The sequence below is a fragment of the Columba livia genome, chromosome 1 (genome assembly GCF_036013475.1).
Source record: "Columba livia isolate bColLiv1 breed racing homer chromosome 1, bColLiv1.pat.W.v2, whole genome shotgun sequence".
NCBI classification, from domain to species: Eukaryota; Metazoa; Chordata; class Aves; order Columbiformes; family Columbidae; genus Columba; species Columba livia.
In genome coordinates, this window is record NC_088602.1 from 164656632 (window position 1) to 164680011 (window position 23380).

A 23380-nucleotide genomic window follows, 5' to 3' on the forward strand; every position below is an offset into this window, starting at 1 on the left:
GGCAGATCCTTCGCACAGGGACTTGGAGTAGCACCATGACAGAAGAGATGATGTCTTGCAGTTTTATGCATTAACTTTTCCATGAATCATCTACCGAGCTGTGCAAAATATTGTACTAAAACCTGCTGGAACTCAGGTTTGGAATTTTTATGTTCATTAAACTCCAATTATGTTATTGAGACTCCCACAAGCTTGGCTGAACTGGAAAGCCAGTGAATGTCTTTCACCTGGAGACACACCAGAGGGAGGTGGTGGACAGCTGCTGTCTTCCAGTACAGCTTTACTGCAGGCTACAAGGATTCGGTTTGTTCCTCATTATTTGAAACATATTAAACTACAGAGGAAAAAGATCATCCTTCAAAATTTACAGGCTCCCAAAGCTTCAGAAGTGTGTGCAAGTACATTATTCACATGCTTTTCCATTTCCTGCACATCAATGTCTGTCTGCATTGTGTGCCCAGTAACCACCTTCCCCCAAGATCCGCTGTACGATGCTGTCTCCCCAAACAGTTTCAGACAGCTGCCATTCCTTTAAATCAACCTGCCAAAGAAACATTTCCTCATTCTCTCTCCAAATGTAGGCTCCTTCCCTCCCTCCTCCCCTCCTTCCCTCTCCAGTAAATCATCCTGGCTTAAGGCCCAGAATAGGCAATGTTCAGTTCTGGACCAATGACAGTTTTTCTTTATAGATGAAAATGTGGCTGTGTTTAGCATTTTCTTTCCCAACCACTCCAATTTAGGAACAAGAGTTTTATAAGTCATTCTGCTTCCCAAGTCCTAGGGAGTCTCAGGGTGTCAGATTTCAAAATTTTGTCAGTTTTCTGAAAAGAACAGTAAATTATTTTGTAAGTTGATTTGTATTTATTCAATTTAATTTGCCTCTCTGTCTGGGTCATGTGCTGTAAGGGAAAAAAATTGCGAGTGAATAAGAGCTTCAAAATAATAAGGTGTTCAAAATTAAAAAAATAATTTGTCAATCATTCTCTTAGCCACCTCATTGACAATCACTTTGTAAAACTATACACTTGATATGAAGGAGTTGTCCATGGTTTGGGAATTACCACTGGATACCTTTATGAACAGCCCAGATTGTACTGCCATGTCTAAACTTCTAAATATGGGCTTCTTTGATGATTTCTCCAGAATATCCTCTTCACTTCCCTGGAAAACTGCCTATAGAATGACTTTTTGCCAGTGCTCTCTCTGGACTGCTCTTGGGTGTTGGCTCCCTCTCAACATCACCAGTTTCACTTAAACATGAGGTCTGCTGTATTTGAGTCACCTTCTAGACAGAGCGAGTCAGGGAAAACCTCTATCTATAATCTTCTCAATGTACATAAAGAATACACAGTGACTCGTTAGATGACATCTCCCTCTGAAACCTCCTGGTATTTCAGAAAGGCTGGTTTTCACCCAGAAAAGTGTTTGGGTAACTTTTTAGGAGAGACATTATGTGTCTGGAGAATTTACTGATAAAAGGTCACTCAAAAAGACTCCTAGGCATTGCTGCTTCCTCCTCCATTCACCCATTCATAGAGGGGAAGAGCTTTCAGCCTGACAAGTGCTCACAGAGTCCAGTCTTGCTCACATGACTGGTGAACTCTCTCTCTGGGAAAAGTCCTTGTGCTGTTTAGGAGCTCATTTCACCTCCTGCAAGAAATGATAGCAATGATCAAATGATTCCTTGGAACACTGAAAATAACAACACTGGCAACTATTTGTGATTCCTTCCACTTTCTTCTGGGTATTCTTCATAACTAGCACACAAATGTCATGCACAACCCTTACTTTCCACTGGGTCTTCGATTTAATTAAAGGTTATGGAAAAATGTTGTATAAATCAATATAAAAACTTAATGCTAAGATGCAGCAGTGCCTGCTGGTGACAGTGCTGTCTCTTTGGTCGTGAGGATGCATTTGTATGGGTGCTTACTGAATTGCATTAAATCAACTAAAGATTACCAAAAAAATCCATTAAGAGAATAACTTCACAATGCACTTTTGCGTATCTATGCTGTAGTTGTGTCAGCAGCAAAAGTCTTGGGCTTTTAATCTACAATGAGAAAAGTCACCTGGACAATGTCTTGTGAGTTTCCAAAGAACAGAAGTGATGGCTGTGCAAACAAATCTGATTTTAAAATCTTGTAATACCCTATCAAAAATTATATGTTACAAAAGAAACCATGGCAACAGCGTTTATGTGACTGTCCTTATATAAGCAATGGTGATCACTGGTGAATAAGATGTTATAGACATATAGCATGAGCCAGCACTGGTGGGTTTCCCACTTATTCTGTATTAAAATTAAAACATTTTGAGCCTCCCATGCAGATCATAATTTATCAACAAAATGCAAGGTGATTTATTTGTTCATTTTGTATCTGTGGATTTTAGCTGCTGCTTCTACCTATTAAACACATCTATTCCCACATCATGTAATATTAAAACAAAACAGTTTGAATGAAAGTTACCAAGGGCTTGGAATTAAAACATATAGTATGAGGCTTTCGATAATTATAAGAATAAGAAAGATGCCTTCTCAACTTCTCTGTCTCAGTGCTCTTGGCAGCACCAGGCTTGGAAAATTAACTCTTAACAGTTCAGCCAAAACCATGCATGAGTACATTTGGAAAAAGCTTCACTGGTGAAGAATAGGTGAAATATTATCATATTGCTGTTAAAGTCTGTAGTTCACATTTCCCAGTCACTGAGGTTTTACTACAGGCTATACAATTAGTTTTGATCTAAACCTTACCTCAATACACTAATTTAGAATATAAGTTTTTATTATCAAGGTAATTTTTATTTCAGCTCAAGGAAAAGCATTCTACAAGTCAATAGCTAAAACTTACTGAAGTCAAGAGCAAAACTTGAACTGATTTTCATGACACTGTGTCTCACTTTTTGTGGCTTTGCTGAAAATCATAGAAAGAGGGAGAGAGAGCAAGAGGTAGCTATTAAAAAAAAAAAAAAAAAGTAAATGAAATTTCATTCACCTTGTTCCATTTTGGATGAAGAAGGGGCAGAGAAGCAAAAAAGAGAAGATATGTTTGTCTTCTACTACCCAGCAAAGTTTTCCCTTTAAAGAGACACTATTAAAGAGAAATAGAAGATTAGAGAAATAAATTGAATTTAGATCAGAGACAGTTGTGTAGATGTCATGTTCATTGAAGTGGTTGCTGAGGAGCGACTGGAGCACAGCACCACATCTTTTGAGAGCTGGACATCAATATACGAAGCCACTGTCACAGCAGCAGCAGAGAAGAAAGCTCATGCAAAGAGCCTATTTTGACAAGTAAGTCTAACTACTTTTTCCCTGTTTATTAGACTGTGGCTTCTGGGAAATTGACTGTGCTAGTCTTTGCTGAGAGTTTAGAAAAAAAATAATCCATATAGAGCATATTTCCTTGAACACGACGATGCTACAGGGTCTGCCTTTCATCTGTGAATAAGTTAATGCATAAAGAACACCATTTCCCATGAAAGTATAAAGGCCACCACTAAACCATATGTACATGATTTCATTCTCATAAAACCTTCAAGATATTATGTAATACTGTACTCTGAGAGAAGGCACAGTATGCTTTTGTGTAAAACACTGTCATGACTGTTTCTTGATGTTTAGGCTGCATTCATCACTTGTTTGGATTTCTAGTTCCAAGGGCCAAACATTTTTAAAATCTGTGCTTGTTTTTTTGATGTTGTTTTCTCTACCATGATCCACTTTTTTTTTTTAACGTTCACCTACCCCTAAACAGTTTACTAGGAAACAGTTGAGTGATAATGCTTTATGCCAGCCTTATGAACAGAGTAGAAAGGATGACACAGAACTATTCTAATGAGGTAGTGATGTGGAGGAAGAAGCTAAAGGTTCCTACCATGTTTTTCTTTAAGCAACATTAAACTAATACACTATTATTATGTTATGTGATGTTATGCACTCATTATCAATGAAATATCATAAAATATCAGAAAAGGATGTTAATGCAAATATAAGATGATGTTAAGTGATTTTGGTGCATTTGCTCTCTATCCACAAAAAGAAATGTAGGTATATAGAAATTTTAGTCCAAATGTAAACCCAAAGTGTCATGGCTGATAACACACTTGCAACATTTCTGTGCTTGAATATTTGCTGGAAATTTTGCTTAAGTCAGAAACTTTTATTTCCTCATGTAGCCAGCATTTTGCATTTTGTACTCACTAGGGAAAACACATTCAGAAAGAGGCAACTTTTAAAAACTTTCCCAGGAAGGTAGCATCCCTACATCCCCAGGCCTCATTCTCTGCCTTTATCCTGTGTTAAACAAAAGCTAAACAGGGGTGATGGGTCTCACGAGGGAAAGAACTGTGTTAGGACTTTCCATAGAGATTTGATCTCATGAGACTTATGGCATAGGAAGATGCACATACAGTCTGGTTGCTCAGAAGATACGGTAGAAGAAAGGACCTCTGAGGTGGATGAAGAATAGTGTAGTGAAGATGGCATTGATCATGAGAGCAAACTACTCCACAGATGATGAAGTCCCAAACTCATAAACATAAATTTCAGTCTCTAGTACTTGTCCATCATCACGAGCCTCAAGAGAGCCCTCAGTATGCATCCTCCTTTTCATAAGGAAGTCTTCATTTGAACTGATTCTAAATGTCATGGAAATATGAATATTTCAACACAGTTATCATTTGCTTAATATTCACAACAATCAGGAACAGAGAAGACAACATCACATACACTATTTGTGATTTGACACAAAGGAGAGTCTTCAGATCAGGTTTGAGATTTAAGAACTCTGATTAACATTACCCTAAAAGGTAAGGGAATTATCAGCTCTTAGAAGTCACGACACGAGAGATTTTTTTTAATCCACAATTTCACATTAACAAATTTTGCTATAGTGAAAATGAAGTATTAAACATTCCATAGGTGTAGACAAAGTTCGAAAATAACACAGTTGCCCAAACTTTGTTTTTCTGTCTACTTTTGGCATTCAAGGTTTAACAGCCCTAAGTCATAGCTTCACTTTGACATTCTGTGGCAAGAGTGAGACATCAGCCCTCATAATGGCTATATTGTCACTTTAACATTTACCCTATAAGGAAAAGTCATGCCTTGTATACAATCTTTTTTTTCACTTGAGAGGCTCACCATGTTTCAGGGCTCTCGGTATTGCTTCCAGATGAAAAGATAAGTTGACTATGTCTCAGACAGTTTAGGAGCAATCACAGCTATTCAAAACAGTAAATAAAATCCTGATTTCCTGAAGCCAACAAGAATCAAACAATAGTACAGAGCTTCTTTGTTTCAAGTCTCTTTAATTCAAAAGCTCTTTATGCTTCCTCAGTAAGTGGCTGCTTCAGTGCTTGTTCAGTCATGGACTAAGTTTCTGCTCCCTCTCTGTGCTTTATTCTGTGGTGCTTTGTACACATGCATGCTTTTAAATAAATCATACTCAGTTAAGCATTGCTCCCAGCTAGTTCAAGCTCTAGTGCTTCCTCACATCTGTTTTTGGTTGGGACAGTGATATACACATTTTGATCTGGAGGCTGTTCTTACCTAAGCAACCTGTTATGGACAGCTTAGCTGCAGAACAAGCTGTACTCATCAGTCTCAGAGTATTCATCAGTCCACCTCGGAACTGCACGCTTTTTCCAGCACCCAGCGCAGGACTGTGGCTCTAACTGGAGCCCTTAGAGCCTTACATAATACAGTGTTAAATTGTAAAGAGTTATAATTGGTGCAATATATGTGAGTTTGCAGCAGTCCAGGTTGTTAGCCCCAGCCTGCAACATTCCGTGTTCACAAGGATGGGTGCAACCTGTCTGTGTGATGCTCCTATGTTTCAGCTCCAGCCCTGAAGCCCCAGAGCTGCATCCACATGGAGCTGAGACAGCATGAATCATCTGCTCATACTGGCAGGGCTCGTTTGCCTGGGCTCAGCATCACAACAGCACAGCTTCAGAGCATCTATGCCAGCATTTGGCCAGGCCTTGAGTGCTGGTTCATCCAAGCATTCAACCACTTGCACCCAGCTGAGCAGTGGGACAACACAGGGCAGACCTAGCAGTGATCCACTTGTGACTTAATGACAGAGAGCTGCAGAGGACAGGCAAGTTGCAGTGGATAGGCGAGTCATAGAACCATAATGAGAAAATCAAATCTGGTTTTATATCAGCAAAGAAAATGATGATGAGATGCCACCCTCTTCTGAAAAGTCAATCTTCTTATTTGCTTTTTGGGGTGGAAGGTTTTGTTTTGTGTAATCTTTGGCAGGAAGAAAAGGGAACAAGTTAAAAAAAGAAAGCAGCAAGTTTCTTCAGCTGCAGTTTGTGACTCACTGAAAGGCAGTTGGTTTTGGTTTGCTGATAGTTGCCCCTACTGGCAGTTGTGAGCTTACACATTTAATTTCTATGCTTCACTTTTTTTTTTTTTTTAATTTTTATTTTTATTTTTTTTGCAAAGCAAATAGAAATAAATTGGAGAGCTTGACAGGAGTGAGCTCAATATATGTGTTTTCTCCTGTTGGGATGCTAAATTTGATTTGACTTTGGAACGGAGGAAGGAGCAACTGGACACTATAGCTGAAGAACAGTGAGGAGACAGAAGGCTGTTTGAAGAATTAGAAAAGGATAAAAAGCTAAAAAGACTTCCACTTGCCTGTCACACACAAAGGTAACTGCTGACAAATTGGAGAAGAAGGAAGCACACTAATTATAACATTAATCCTATAATTTCATTGACTTTTTTGGTCAATGTGACAGAACAGACAGGGAGAATCATGAAGCTCAATAATAAGGACTAAAGTATGTTGTTATTATTACTTTTTGAAAATGTTGAGTTGTCTGCTCCAATTCTCTGAGTTCACTTTGCTCTCTTTTAGCACATGGTTATCTATTATGTACTGCATTTTGTGTATAGAGCAGCTGGATGTTGTCCCAGAGGATTTCTCTGTGTATTGGGAAGCTCTGCTACAGTCAATGCTTCCTGTCTGGCACCTTCATTGCTTGGCCTAAGGTCAGATGTGGGTGATCAGACAAGAAGATGAAGAAATGCATGTGGGAACCTGCACTTTTCTGTAAGGAATTTCCCAGGGGCATCCTGTTGCTGAGGGAGTTTGACAAAGCAGGAACCAGAGCTGATATTCTGCATCTGCAGGCAGACAGTGGATTTCACAGGAGGAAACTGAAACACAGGCTTGGAAAATTGTTTGGAAATTAGCCAAATTCAGGGAATAAAGAGTGATTTCATATGTGGAAAAAAAAAAAACAAAAAAACCAACCACTAAACTCTTAGGTCAGGTTTATCTTCCCAGAAAAGCATTGTCTATCACACTGAAGGAGTATAGCTCTCCATAGAAGAGGAGCACTACATGATAGAGGAGTGTGTTACATTTTTATTTTAGGTGTTGGTCAGCTTTATTATCCATGTCCTTGAAACTGATAACAAAAACGGTGATTCTAAACAGGTATGGAATACAGTACTGTTGTGCCTCATGAAGCATTCTTGTTGCCTTACTAAAGAGGTATTAAAATTGTATCTCCTAATCCACTGCACTCGGAATTGCTTTCCAGACTTAGCAGGTCATCCATACATGTTGTCCCAGACTTGTTTTTTGTCTTCATCTTTCTCTACCTCTTTTGATGATTTTCCCCTGCGTCTTAACGTGGAAATTTTTAACCCTTTAGGAAGACTATGTTTTTAAATCACACATTTGGTTTCCTGAAAAAAAAAAAAATACCCACCATGTTTATTTCTGAAGAAAAAAAAAAAAGAGCTCTTTAGAGACATAAAAATGGAAATTTATGTTACTGGAATGCAACTTACACATTAGATATATGGCAGATTTGATTCCCCAAAGAAAGTGCACTGTGTATATATGGAGTTAGTTTTAAGCACTGCCAACTCTGAACATGAAAAGTCAATAAATTTGATGCTGTTAGAGATGAAGATTATTTTTAAAATTTCTGTACTTCCATATGAAGGTAGCAGAAGACTCTCATTTTTTCCTGAAGGTACCCCTAAATGCTTAGTTTCTCCTAACTTTGTATGCAGTCTAAATTACAATGGCTGTTCATAAGTTACATTTCAATATAAAGATAATGATCAATGCCACTTAGCAAAGAGGGAAAAAAAATCTTTCTGGGAAGAAAAAGAAATCAGGTCTTTCTCAGTCTCCTGCCACTATAAAGAGATAATCTTTGTTTTTTTCAGAAAATGCCAACCCTGTCATCTTTATTTATAGATGAATGGGTTTCAGTCTTGAAATGTTTATTCTAAGCCTCTGTTAGTGGATGAATTTTTCTTTGGGTAGTCTGGTGCAAAGAAATATTGTCCCCATTACTATTCTGAATAAAGGACAGAGGAAAAAAATAGTTAAGGGTTTCAATTGGATTGCAGCTTTGGGCCCTATCCAAGTTGGCTTTTGTGGATTTGCAAGACTGCATTATACTCCATTGTGGGAAAGGTATTGTGCATGAGGTAAAATGTAAATATGACTTCTTTCAGTTCTAAGCACTTGAAAGAAGTGAAGACTATAATGGAAGAGAAAAGCAGTGTGACACAGATATATTTGGTGAATTATTTTCCAAAAAATGTACTTAGGGCTAAATTTTTAAACACTGTAAAAAGTACAAATGAATAGAAATTCTTTTGTCTAGGCAAGTATAAATACATGTTTCTAGCGAAAATGTGTTCAGTGAAGAAGAACTAATGAGAATGAACAGAATGTGAAGGTAAAAATGACGTTATCAAGTCCAATGAGGATCACTTCAATATATCCACATGCAAAGAAAGATAACATGAATTAGAAAGAATAATACTAAAATAAGGAGTAAATGTGACCCAACACTAAAGGAGGAGCCTCACTCAAAGATTCTTTTGTTTTAATCTTTATTCTCTCCATCAGATGCCGCGAATTGAAGAACAGACTCCTTTAGCTCTTCCCTGCATCAGTTTTCCAAAGTGCTATAAAACAGTGAAGGGGAAGCTTTATTCACCTATTATCTTGCTCACTGCTCTACCCACAGACTGAAGCATGATATTGCATGTGTGTCACCTCACAGGTGAAATATGAGGTCACTGCCAAAACTCTTACTGATTTTTCAGTTGATTCTGTCTTCTACAGTCTATTAGCAAAATGATAGCTATAATAGCACTACCATCTGCACCTCTTACTCTTTTTTCATCTATTTCTTTTACATCATTCTACTCTTTACATAATTGTAAAATTTACAATTAGGTGAAGCTTAAGTTAAAGTCCTCCAGAGACTGATTACTGTCTGCTTCACCTGTGTCAGATCTCTGGAGAATGTTTGGGTTTTTTTTTGCACCACTGATGGTCAGGTCCCTCTGCAAGGCTGTGGCCATTGCTAGGCAAGACAGGGGAATTAACAGAAACAGCAGCCTCTGCTGTGAAAACAAACCTTCCAGCCCCTTGTGAAAACAAACTTAGCAAGCTTGACTACTCAGTGCTGACTAATTTAATCCGTATCCTTGGGACAGTAACATTCCATTTTGCCTAACCTCCTGCTAGGAAGCCTTGAGTAGGCTTTTGCCTCTGGCTGCCGTTCAAGGTGGGAAATTTTTGTAATGTAGGAACCTGTTCTTCAGTCTTATTCAGTTACAATGTTTGTAAATCTATGGGAGAAACCAAAAGGAAATGTGGGGTACTCTGGCTGGTACTGTTAAAGCTGAAAGAAAATGCTAAATAAACCATAGAGCTTTTATAGTTATTTCTGTGAGACATGATGGAGGTTTTTGCACAGGTAAAAGAAGTGGTTGTACTTTTGACAGGTAGTATAGCAAAGGACAATGGGTTATTTTATCAGGAATATATCTAAAAATCTTTCTCTTTTTCCTTCTTTATGAACTCCCCATCAGCCAAATGAATCAAACTAGTGAGTCTATGTTGAGAAATTATTGGGAAAGCAGTATGACATGTTTTTATCCTCAGTAATTTTTGCTGACGCAGCGTCTCCCAATAAAGCTCTTTGTGGAGTACAGTTTACTAATGTGCTATATTTTATAAACTTTCAATACATTATGAAGTAATGTGGGAACTGCAGAACACCAGATTTCTAGTTTTATTAAAATAAATTAAGTGGGTCTGATTACATGTGTAGAATGAGAAGGTAAATGGCATTGTTCCAGGTATTCTGCCTGGTGTTGTTAACAATTTCTTGAACACTAATATACTTAGAAAGGCAGACATGGTTGAACTTCAACTTCTCCAAGTACATTTCTTACAGTAAGAATAACAGATTTGGTATGAACTAGATGATCTCTTGTGGTTCTCTAATCCTGATTTAAACCTAGGTGCTTATAGGGACTGAAGTTTGTTCAGCCATGCTGGCTGGCTAGGTGTCAGTCACAACCTATAATTTCTGAACAACTGGCCCATTTCAGATGGGAAGACATTGCCCTCAAATGTGGTAAGTTCCTGAAAATGTACAAATTCAAAGCTGAGTGAAAGAGATAAATGCAAATTGGTGACAAAGTACAGGTAAAACTCAGACATCAGCTATAGTCAAATACCTCTTCAGTGGCTGCTGACTCAACCCTGGGTGGCTGGGCTGGAAGGGGGACCTAGACCACCATGGGTGGCCAGGGATCAGAAAGGGGAGACCTGGACAGTGCTGGTGGGTTCAGAGTGTTCGAAAGAGACTGCAGGGTGCTCAGTCAGTAGTTCCCAGAAAAAGTTCCCAGGGCCAGAGTGACAGTGAAGTCAGAGGGATGCTGAGAAGGTCCTTTAAAGCAAGCATCTCAGGCTCAAAGGAGGAGGACCTGTGTCTCTAAGTTAGAGACTGCAATTGTCTTTGGAGGGAAGAACATCTGGAAGAAGATAGACTGAGTGGGATATTCTCTGAGAACCAATGTGTTTTGAAGAATTTCCCTCAGAACTTCTCAAAAAGAGCATTTGAACCTGAATACTCTGAAACAAGGGAAGCACTACAGGAAGATACTGAATGGAAACAGTAAAAATGGTTAAAATTATACAGGGGGGTACAAAATTGGAAATGAGATAAATTATTATAATTTGCTAGCTAGTGTCAGTGGTTCTGTCCTTACATGAGTCAAGATCTGGCAAAGCTCGCAAGCATACTGCAGATATTTGATGTTTGTTTCATATGTTGACACTGTTAATGTAAAGTTAACAAGTGTGTAAAAATAATCTTATGACAGTCTGACTCCTTTTATTTGTACAAAAAATGACTTCTGCAAGCTGGTCCCAGGAATCCATGTCTTTGCTTAATGATTTAACATAGGCAAATTACTGGTCTAAGTCATGATATGTACTGCCTATGGTTCCTGAGGCAGAAGTGCTTCTAAAGAAACACTTTCTTTCCTGTTGAAACTTGTTTTGTTGTATTTTGCATTAGAAGTTTATTCCCCAAATTCTTTAGAGAAAAACAAGTAACTAGCTTGACATTTCAGTAAAAAAAATATTTTGTATTTCAATGTTTAATTTAGATTAAATTTTAAAATGCACCTCCCCCTCCCCCTCCCCTTTTTTTTTTTTTATCAAAATCCCCTCTAGATGAGTGTGCTTTGACTGACTGAAGTGAGTTTTTGGTTTACTTAGCATGCTTCTAAAAAACTGGGTGAAAATTCATTTTTGTTCATATCAAAACTTTCGCCAGTTCATTGTATCTGTAAGTGCACTACTGAAGTCTTTGGTTTGCTCAGTGCTAGACCAAAACTCATCATAGGACACTTCATCCCCCAAACACATTCACATCTTAAATACAGAAGGGCTTACAGATCATTACAATCTTTCTCTCTAATCTACATGACACAGACCTGTGTCCTCAAGCGTTGCTAGTGAGGATGGGGTTCAGGGGTGCCAGTACTGCTGCCTGGTAAGAAGTCTGGCTCACTGCAGAGTTGCCATAGTGGTAGAGCAGAATGACCTGCAATTGACCACAATTTGGTGATAATTTCTCTATTTAAAGCCCAAAGAAGAATAATTTCCTTATATTCAAAAGCACCCCTATAACTGCTAGCTTAATAAAATACATTTCTTCTCCCAAGCTGTTTTTGCTTATTTTTTCATCATAGTTAAAACTAAGAATCAGGCCTATCTTAGATGTATGTGGTTTCCTAGCCTGGCAGGTCCATCAAGACAGGGACCTAGTGACCTGCCTCTCTGCTTTAGACTTCAATTCTACTGCAATTCATACATTTTGCCTGTGACTTAAGTTTATATTAGACCAGCTTAAACTAGTCTAATGTTTCGCTTTGTCCCTGTCATGAAGCATAGCAATGTGGTTCCATTTGCAGCATTAAGAGGTTATTGAGTGTTGGAGAGGCTGTCAGACACCTCAGAATAATCTGGATGCAATGGCACTTTAATGCAAGCAGCAGCGATCTGTTCCTCTGCCTATGACAAGAACTAGAGTGAGTCAAGTGAGTTACATGACTCATTTTGAACAGTCACTCTAAGAGAAACATGAGAAGCAATCAACAAAATATCAGGCATTTCTACTCAAAAACTGTGCAGGTTTTTTTTTAATTGATCGAAATAAATATATTAAATGAATATTGTGTAACCTGCCTTGAAACATTACAGTAAAGATGTACCCCCATACAAGAATATCTGAATCTTTACTGAAAAAACCCAAGGATCTGAAGCATGAAGCCAAAAAAAACCAAAAAAACAAACCAGAGATAAAAAGCACTGCATAAGTTATAAAGAGAAAATCAGCCTATTTGAGACTGAGAGAACTCAAACCTATGTGAAGTCAGGTCTGCCTACCCCTGCTTGTGTGTAATTATTTTCTCTCTGCCTCTCTCCTACTGATCTCATGGATCTCTTGTCACTTGCTGCAATAAAACCATTTAACCTTGTCTTTTGGCTTACAGCTAGAACACTCCCCAGGGAAGGGGCTGGATTGATGACAGATGCCCTCCAGTGTGTTTTCTGACCACCAGCACAGGACTTTGGGGTTTCCCCACTGCAGACCCCTCACTCTTCCAAGGACCAGTGCAAAGCCCTGCACGTGCACACAGATGTCACACTAGAAAGCCTAAAAAAATTACAGATTGAATTGCTTAACTTAAAGCTGCCTGTGTCCGTTATTGACTCTGGGCATAGCTGCATAACAAAGTCACAATATTAAACCTTAATAAATGCTTGAAGCATGCAGTGAAACCACATAGCAATAAAATAAAGATTGTAAAAGCCTTATTCCCCTTTGCAGGCAGACCCAGAGGATCAGTAAATATTTATAACTAAGGAAGAAATATTCTTCTTGTCACCCTTCACATCTGCCATTTACAAGGAATGATGCCTAGGAGATCCTGTAATTATGCTAAGCATTTCAGTTAATGGCCAGCAAAATAACCTTGTGCATTACAGTTTTCTCTAGGCATCACATATATGAAGAGTTGTGGTAGCTGCTATAATTCAGGAAAAAGATGAGAACCTGATATATGAAAATAATGTTATTCCTAATTTTTTAAAATCAATATTAAAGTGCACCTTTCTGGATACATGATAGAGATTTCTCAATCAGGTCACATTTGGTTTCATACGTAATTTTTAATATTTTTATGAATTTCTAAATCTCATGACACCTTTTAATTTTCACTTTGAGATGATGTATTTATAGATATTAAGTCAGAAACGGCTCTGAGTTTTCTACAGTTGTGTGTACTTTAAGCCTGACGGATATTCCAAGATAGCTTACCGCTAATACCTCTATTAAATGGTTTATTGATCGCCACAGCTGTAAATACACACAACACGCTCATTTAGCAGGAATACAGTTTAGCTAGAAAAATTAAAATGGTATAAATGATCCATCTGGAAATGAATGTCTTGCCAAAAGAGCATTTGGGTTCCATTTTATTCAGCCTGGCCCAAGTCACTGGCACTATTAAAAAAGTCTAGGGAGGGTATTCATTTTAATATGTTCTATATTATGCTACCAAATTTGTCACAGTATCACTCATTTACAAACACATAATTGGGAGACATGAAATCTAACTGTACTGTGGACCAGCTGAGTAGCTGAGGAATATTTTCACAGAGTGAGAATAGCTATAATCCAGCATTCAAGGCAGCCTGCCCGACTCCAATCGAGGACTCACACCTGGGTTTTCCAAACCTCAAGTGTGCCAGCTGCCTCTGATAATCTCTGTATGTTCTTGTGCAGAAGCATTTGTATATGTTTAATGCTTATAATAAGTTTGGAGAATCCTACAATAGGGGTACTGAGAAACATAATCTGGCACTGTTATAATATATACTGCTGTTATGAATATCTGTGAAGTCTAATTCTGCTTTCTCCTTCAGTCAGGTTTGGTTTTGTTGCAATGCATCATTAGATATGCTAAAATTTAGACCCAACTCCAGTGTACCTCTTTGAAGTTAACTTTGAAACACTTAATTAAGGACAGCTGAATGATTTGCTGCATGAGAGTCACAGCTGTAAAGCTAAGCCAGTTGGTTAGGTCACTTTACAAGGGCTTGATGGCTAACTAGAAATTTGGGAGGTCCCAGTCAAGCATTCATGAAGCCTTTTAAACAGTTTCTTACATCTGCTCAGAAGCTGCCTGAAATGGGAATGTGCTCCCATCATAAAAGACGAAGTTTTTTGTTAAAACTCTGTTGATGGAAGAACAGGTATTTTTTGAATAATGTTGGCCCTGCTTTCCAAACCTCAGTCTGGAGTCACAACTGTTTTGAGGTAATCTTTCTTCTGCAGGGGATGAGAAAGTTTCTGCAAAGAAGTACTTTTGAGAGGTGTTAGAGGTATTCCTTCCAAGTGAAATTAAAGATTTCTTAGAAACAACGTAGGTGAAAAGTGTGGGTTCTAGGGAAAAAATATTCATGGACGGATTCAAGGAGCCAGTGGTCACATGCAGAAGCCCCTAAGCTGGAGTTGTAACCTTTTCGCAGCAATGGTGCAGTCTTTGTGCTGACTGAGACAGTGGATAGGTGGGTGATTCCTGTTCACCAGTGACCATCAGGCTACTTTTATTGATGCCCACGTGTCAACAGTACAAACAGCTTTCCCGGAGAGCTGAGGAATGAAATTGCTGACCTCCAGTGTGCTCTTGCTCACTGACTGTTTCAGTCCAACAGCCAGGAATATGCAAGGGAGCGTGAATTAAGTAAAATGTGTCTCTTTTATGTGAAGGTTGAACTAAAGCACTAGACAAAAATTTTGCAAAGCACTGGAGTTAGAAAAAGAGTTGGAATGACTTTTATAGGGTGGCTAAAGCACCACAGTTCTCAGTTCACTTTGTGATTAGACACAGGTTTGGACTATCTGTTGAGCTATAATAGTGTTTTACAGTGAAATAAAGCAGTAGAAAAAAACCAGTGCACTCTCAACTACCTGCAGGAATTATTTGTGCTAATTCTATTTTAACAGAGCATGTTGCTGCTTCACTGTTTTGTGGATGTGCTAAGCTGTTGACAAACCAAAAGTATGAGACATATTTGAGAAGAAAATTTATGTGACAAAAATACTGTTTATTTTAAAGATAAAATTAAAAGCAAACTTAGAAACATTCTGAGAGTTTTAGGCAGTACTACAAAAGATATTGCAGAATAACCATAACTGCTCTTTCCAGGTACTTTCTGTCCTCTTTTTTCATGTAGGACACATAGCTGTGAGGCATCTAAAACTAAAAGGTTAATCTTTTTGGTATATTCTAAAGAGATCAAAGTTATAAACAAAGCTTCAGTACTTTACAAAAATTTTATGCCCGTGAGACTAGATCATCTTAAAGCAATTTCTCTGCAAAACTGTATGCATAGTTCACTGTCCATAGAAATAGCAACACAGACACCTTAATTTGAGAAAACATTTAAATCCTTTTGCCCAAGCTCAGGAACATGTCTTATGGTGAAATCTGTGAGTATAGCTTTATGGCAGAAAGGAAAAATTAAGCCAGCTAGCAGGAAGAAAGGTGTTGGGGAGGGCTGGAATGAATGACAATGACATTTCCTCTCTTGCTAGACAAAGAAAGGACTGAGAAACTGACAGAAAGGGGACAAGTATTTGAGCTATGATTATTAATGCAATCATTATAAAATACCTTTGCCGTTGTTGGCAAGTTGAAACCTCTCCTTGTTTCCCACGCAATGACCTACTGCAATTCTTCGGCTTAAGTTTCAAATATGAACTTGCCCAGGAAGAGACAGTCTTGTGTCACTAAAATAAATGACAAAATGCCAGAAATTACTTGAAAAGGAGCAGGAGTACACCCAGGAAAAGAAAAACTTAATGCCAAATTTATTTCCAATAAGATGCTTCTATAGCATTTAATCATGATTCACCTGCTTTAAATTAATAGTTCTGTTTGTTTTGATTAATTGTACATTCACTCAATATTCTTATATTATGATGTTGTGTGTTATAGAGGCTGCTGGGAGATAACGTTTTTTGAAATTGGACTATCATATGAAATATAAGTACAAATTTTTCTCAACTACTTGGGGGTTTATCTCAGGTTTCCTGAAAACAGTGGTATTCCTAATAGCTTTTTATTTTTTTTTATTTTTTTTTTAATATGGAGAAAAAATACATGAATGACAGCACAAAATTAATGTTTGCTATGCATTAAGGAACATGATCTAGCCATTCATCATGCTTCTATTTGTTTTTCAGATCACTTCCTGTTCCTGAGTCTATTTGCTGAAATTAACACCACGATTTTTGCTAGGCATCCAAATTGTTCAGGTGAGAACATTCCAATGAAAAAGGCAAAGTACACATTTGCCTTTGAGCAAGGTAATGATAACAAATGTCAAATCCGATTAGAACCTTAACGGCCAGTAGTAGAGCAAAATATGAAAAATGCTAGTGGGGTGAAATAATATTTTCTAAACAATTATTAATAAAGCTTATAAATCTCCACATACATTTGGAATTGCAAATAAAGCTTATCGGTTAAAATTGCACATTTCTTATTCATCAAATGTATTTACTATGCTTTAAATCTAATTTAAACAATTGGAGCTATTGCTATTTCTTAGTAAGTATGTATCACACTGAACTGGGACTATCAACTCATCTGTGCTGGAAGGACCTGTCTGAATCTCTTTCTGAAATGAAATGCCTTACTGAAACACTATTTTCAAGAAAGTAAGACTAAGTAAAAAAGCAATATGATTGTCAAATTTCTTCTACCAACTATTTAGCTTCATAAAACAGAAATGAGAGAGGAGTTAGATTCAGACTTAAGACATTGATTCAGCAATACAAATACTTAACTTTAATGCCCTTTACTGCTGAACAGACTTTGCAACGTGGAATTATCACCTGAGGTTTGTAATGCAAAGCGTAGATATGGTGAGAGTTTAAACAGGGAGTTTAAGAAACTGTTTCTTAAAAAAGAAACAAACCCTAAAAACCAAAAAACAGAGACCTAAAGAAAGGAGCAGTCCAGGTGTGAGTAAACCGAAGACAGGGTTCAAATGCTTAGTGTCTGCATGGGGCACTCACTTTCAACATATGCCCTAATCCTCATGTTCATGAAAGCACCACAGGGCTTTGAGACCTGCACAGAAAAGTCTCAGACTATGCTGTTGAAGGTGTCTCACTTGATACAAGAGAACTGAATGCTACTGACAGCAGCAACAACTAAAGCAAGTTTATTTAAGGAAAGAGATGTTCGTGTTCAATCATTCAGAGTTCTCCCTAGTGCAAGGAACATTTAAGGGTTCCTACAAAGAGGAGTATCACCAAAAGGACTCCAACGACAGAAATGAAATTCTATTATCTGTTCCTCTGTGGATAAGTGTGCTCCTGACAGACGAGAACAAGAGATGAGCTTCCTTTAGGAAAGACATATAGTCTCCCATATGTTCATAAGCAGATGAGTAAAGGAAAGAGAAAGCCCTATTACCTTTTTTCTCTCTTTTTGTGAGGTGTGCTTTAGGTATCTCATTTTATGCCTATGGATATGAGTGGGCAAATGCCACACTCATTAATCCTGTTGCAGGGGGGTGGCATAAAGGCTGTTTCTCTGTGCTGCCGAGGCCAAGGATGTCTATTCCATTGCTGTGGTGAGGTGCTGCCCTGGAAAAGGCTCCTGCCTCTTGGACACAGCACCCCTTGGTTGTGTGTTCTTGTGCAGGAGAAAGATGCCTTCAGTGCTTAGCAAATGGTGTCTGGTACAAGTGATGAGTGGCTATGGGTGAGTTTTCACTTTCTTTTAATCCGGTTTTAAATATTTAGCATTTATTAGGAAGAAAACAGTTTTAAGGATGTTCTTCAGCAAATCACCTATATTTTGTTTCGAGACCAGGAGTGATTTCTCTGTAGTTCTGATGACTGATCCCACATATGACATTTCCTTTGTGGCATGGATCAAGTATTTTAACTGGACGCATAGTCACAGGGATGTATTACATGTCAAGTCAATTTATTTTGGGAGCCAATAGACTGAAAGGAAGCATGATGCTGTTTCACAGTTTGTTCCTTCTTTACGAAACTTTACTTTAAAGTTATTAGGAAAAAGGAGACCAGATGTCTTGGCTTTACCAAGGCAACCGTTTTTTTTTTTTAAGACCCTATTTTAGTGGTTCAACAGTTTTTACTGCAATGCTAAAATGGATTTTTTTTTTTCTGCTATTAAGCAACTCCCACCCTGAAGTACCATCTGCTGAGAAATGTTGAATGTCTTTTCCATTTCTCAGTATCTAAATATATTTATATAAAGGAAAAGAAATCATGGTGTATATATGTCTATGTGTGAGAATGTATGTGGAAAATCGCATGAGAGAAAGGAGATCTTATGCTGTGGTATGCTTGTAGGAAGTAATTAACAGTGCATACTCCATGATGAACTCTAGCCTTGACTGGAGCACTCTGAAGAGTAAAATCTATCAACACAGAATAATTCATTTGACACCTGATGGATTTCTACATCACTTGATGAATATCACTTAACTACTTATATAACCAGTTTAAGAGACACTGAACTACTTGGAAAGACAGGAAAAATACTAGGAAATACATTATTGGTGTTATTCAGTCTGTCTACCAATTATATTTTTTAATACATTAGTGGTACTAACTAATGAATATGACCACAAAATAAAATTTCAAAGCAGGAAGATTACTTTTTCTCAGCTAAGGCACAATTTCATATATTCTTCTTTAAGGAAATTTTCAATATTTTGTCACTTTTTTAAAACTCCAAAGTTCTTAATGCCACAAATGTTCAAAATAAACTTTTTTTTTTTTTTTTTCTAAATTTCAGCAGTCCCAAATGAGTAATAACAGCATATTTATCCATCTGGCCCAGTAAGGAATTAAAAGTTGTACCGTATTGTGCAAAGATAAAATATGGTTACTCATAGAGTCTGAGGATCTGTTCACACAAAGAATCAGTGAAGAGAGAACAAGATTATCCCTACTAATAATTCTTATCATGGCACCTGGCAAGTACTTTAGTTCAAAATTTTCAGTTGTGATGATTAAAAATGTAAATGAAGAGCATTAAAAAATTTAAATGGAACTTGTTGAGCACACATAACCTTTGCTGCATTCTCAGAAATTACTATTTGCTTATCTGCTTTGATTCTGCTGCTTAAATTCATCTGCTCCGTGTAGAAAAAGTCCAAAAATACTGCCGCAATACTTTTACCACTACTTTTCCTTATAAGTGTAAATATCCACCAGCACATTGCGTTTTCTAATTTAAATGAATTTGTCTTCTCAGTATGAAAAAATAAACATTTTAAAATATATATGTACACAAAAAACATACCTATACCAATTATGTTTTTATAAGAAATTATAAATACTCAGATACAGTTTTGCTGAAGCTTTCACAAATTAAAAACAAAATCAAAACATGAATTTTATATAGAAATTAAAAATGAAACATCCATCTTGTGCGAAGTTTTGATGCACTTAGAGTCAGAGCTTGATATATTAGCCAGGAAAGTTTTCCATCATAGGTTAGCTAAAGTTTTTATGTGATAACACAATGCATATCTGACAGTTTATTCTGAATAGTGTCTTTAAAATGATGATTAGCAAATGAATTCATATTAAAATACAAAATAAAGTGGACACTTTTCATATGAAGTGGAAAGTAAGTCTGTATTTCCTCTGTTTTCCTGTAGTGTGTTATTATTCTTGCTGATTTCTTTCAGGGCATAATATGGTTCTAACCACTGGTTGCAAAATGGCTTTAAAAGGATAAAGGTGGTTGTTACAAGTGCCAACTGAACTGGTTTAATGTTGTTTGTTTGGTTGATTTGTTTTGTTTGCAATGCATTTGTGAAACAGACATATGTAATTTCCTCAGTTCCCTGACTGTTCTGACTGAGTCTGTTGGGAAGTAGTTGGTTTTGATTAAGTACAGGTGTAAATTTGTATAGATTACTCTTTGAATTATTTCTGTACTAGCCAGTGGAGTGGAAGTGAGAAGGTAAATATTCTCCTCATGTCTCGTAATGAAAACATCCTTTTCATTTTCTGTATTACTAGAATGATTTAAAATGTCTTTGAAAAGATTTAGTATTCCTTAAAATTGCAGTTGAACTTACTGTCTTCGTTGTTAGGTGAAAAACATAACATTTTAATCAAGGCTTAAGTTCAAATTCTTTCTGTACCATTTGCTCTCCAGTGATGTGGGGCTAGATGAAATTTTTAGTCCCTTTGAGATATAAGTAATTCCTAGCTCCATTTCTCAGGAAGAGCCAGGCACTGCTTACTTCTCGCACTGCACCCACTGTAGGCAGCTGGACACCTGGATGTGACTGAAAGCAATTGCCAAGGTCTAAAAAGCACTGTTAGGTAAAGGGGCTGCTGTGGAGAGAAAGGGACATCACAGGTGACAAAGACACATTTCAGAGACGATCGGCAGCACAATCGGGTCCACTGCTTTCCCATTTTCTTGCAGTCTCCTCTAAACAAATGCTGTGTTCAAAATCAAATACAGAGTGGTCCCCCCACCACACCTCCCACTACGCACCCAAATCTGAAATCGAACACAAACTGACTCAAATGGCATTTTTCTGTCCCCAAATAGCATATTTATTTACCAGCTGCTAACCTTGAGAAAGGTGAAGGACAAAGACTGATGCAGCTCTCTTTCCAGAACAGCTTCTCCATCTTTTGCCTTCAGCAATCTTCAGCAGGAGCTTTTGTTTTCAGCGAGTGGCTGCTCACTTCAACGGGTAAATACAGAAAAGCTTATTCTTCAGAACAGAATCCTTAATATGGTGCATCAGGAACAGTTTTTCTTGAAATATATGAATATAATCTGTATATGTTTATTCTAACCCTACAAATTATCATTTTTTTTCCTTTCAAAAGGATCAAGAGTGTCTGGATGTTGTTTTGTTTTGTTTGAGTGGTTGTTTTGTTTTGTTTTGTTTTTTCCTTTTTTTCTCTCTTTTTTTTTTTGGTTGGTTTTCTGGTTTTGAGACTGAACTGCTTCATTATCCCTAATTACATGATGAGCTACTTAGAAAATAAAAGGCACATTGAAAAATAGCTTGAAAAGAACAAAAATAGCCCTACAGTTAATTGTGTTAAAAATACCATACACTTGTCAGCATCTCATTAACATCTTAATGAGGAGAAATAACCCTCATCTGTATTAAAAAAAAAAAAAAAATTGCTTTAAAAAAAAAAATCTCAACTTATTTTGTAAATTTTTCACACTGAAAGACACGGATGATTTCTACTCATTAAAATCCTACTAACAGGGTATGTAAGAGTTGCAAAGTGTGAAGAGAACAGTGAGGCTTCCACTGTGGCTGACATTCTGCTTGTGTCCTGGAGGAAGATTAATTACACTGCAAGACCTTATATTAATAGGACTCGTTAGAGCAATAGATCAGTTAAGGAAGGGAATGGAGGCTGGACAGCTATGATTTGTGGGGTGATTTGTCCCAAATGACATATAAATTGTTCTCAACCTGCATCAATTTCCTCAGTATAGTCTCTTCTTTTTGCCGTGATGAGGTTATGTCCTGGGCCAGGTAGGTAAGAAGGATGAGTTTCAGACTAGATCCCTTCTTCGATCGTGCAGGGTTGGTAAGCCATGCCCTTGGCAACAGTGATAAGAAAATGCTTCCCCTGGGATCCTGCAAGGACTCACAGCAGGATGAGCAAAGCAATGTAGCTGCACTGGTCAGGGAAATGACAATAACCACACTGAGGGTGTAACAAGATCATAAATTATCTTTATTCAAATATTGCAGTGCTGGCATATTAATCTTTTATTTCATACTGCTTCTAATTCTTAAAAGAGTATTTAAAACTACGTCTCTTCCACTACACTGTCAATGCTGTTTAGCTAAGAAAAATATTTTGGAAATTCAAATGGGTAAAGTAGAAAAAGTTCAATTTTAAAAAGTTCATTGTTGATGAGTTCTGATTTGCATTGATTATCTACGACATTAGTTAAGACTATTTCCTTCTGTGTCTTCATATTTGAATTTGTTCAGCCTTCTCATCTACCTAGTGGGAGCAATGAAGGAGTATTAAAAATATGTGGTAATTAAAAAATCATTGTAATGAAATTTCAAAGTATTCAAAGATTCTATCATCAATCAACTCTTAAAATAAGAGTGGATGTTAGGGGAGAGGACGCAAGATAATTATGTCCCTAGAAAGGTTAGATAAGATATTGTTCTTTCTTCCTATCACCAAAAATAAGAGTACTGGTCAATATGATATTCCAGGCTGTTTCTTTCCTAAGTTCACTGGAGAATCCATGGATTTTATACCAACTTTAATATAAATGCTGTTCTATCTGAAAGAAGTTCTGAAAAGCTTTTAAAATGTGTTGCTGATAATATGCAGTGTGCTTTGAGACATCTGCAAGACTTTGGTCACCATAGGCTTTTTACCCTCCCTAGACAGATACATTTTTACACAGAAAATAGAATCCATATCGACCATTATATGCTCATGAAAACTAATTAATGTTTCTAAATAGTCTTATGTATCAGGAACAGAATTACTAGAATAACTTCTTTCTTCCACCATTATAGTCTACCTGACTGTTATAGGGAAACTGCACTTCAGCCTGGACCTTAGCTATACCTTCAGATACCAGTAGTCTTTCTTTGGCGTTCAGTGCTGTAACTATTAATCTCAAAACTCTTTCATCGACACTTTCCTGTTTCACTTCTTGAAATGTGTGCCATCCTGTTGCAACCATGTGACCTGTTAGGTCTCGTTTGAGTATTATAAGTTAGACATCATAGTAGCTTAGTCTATGGACATTTTCAATAAAGCCAGTATGATGTTTCCTCTAATTTATAAATACATAAGTTATAAATTTCAGGGTACAGGGAAGAAAAAACAGGTGATTATAAGGCTTTTGATTTTACTACAATAAAATTGGAATAAACTGATGGAGGAAAATGAATGGAAAACCAAAACACATTAATAA

General features: G+C 37.2%; 1 long non-coding RNA gene across 1 annotated transcript in view; it reads right to left on the reverse strand.

Moving 5' to 3' along the window:
* LOC135576492 (uncharacterized) overlaps positions 1-22471 on the reverse strand; it is a 137352-nt gene extending 114881 nt beyond the window's left edge. Inside the window, exon 1 of the long non-coding RNA XR_010468278.1 lies at positions 21026-22471. This is a non-coding gene — a long non-coding RNA (uncharacterized LOC135576492). The remainder of the gene's footprint in view (positions 1-21025) is intronic.
* Between the last annotated feature and the right edge of the window lie 909 nt (positions 22472-23380).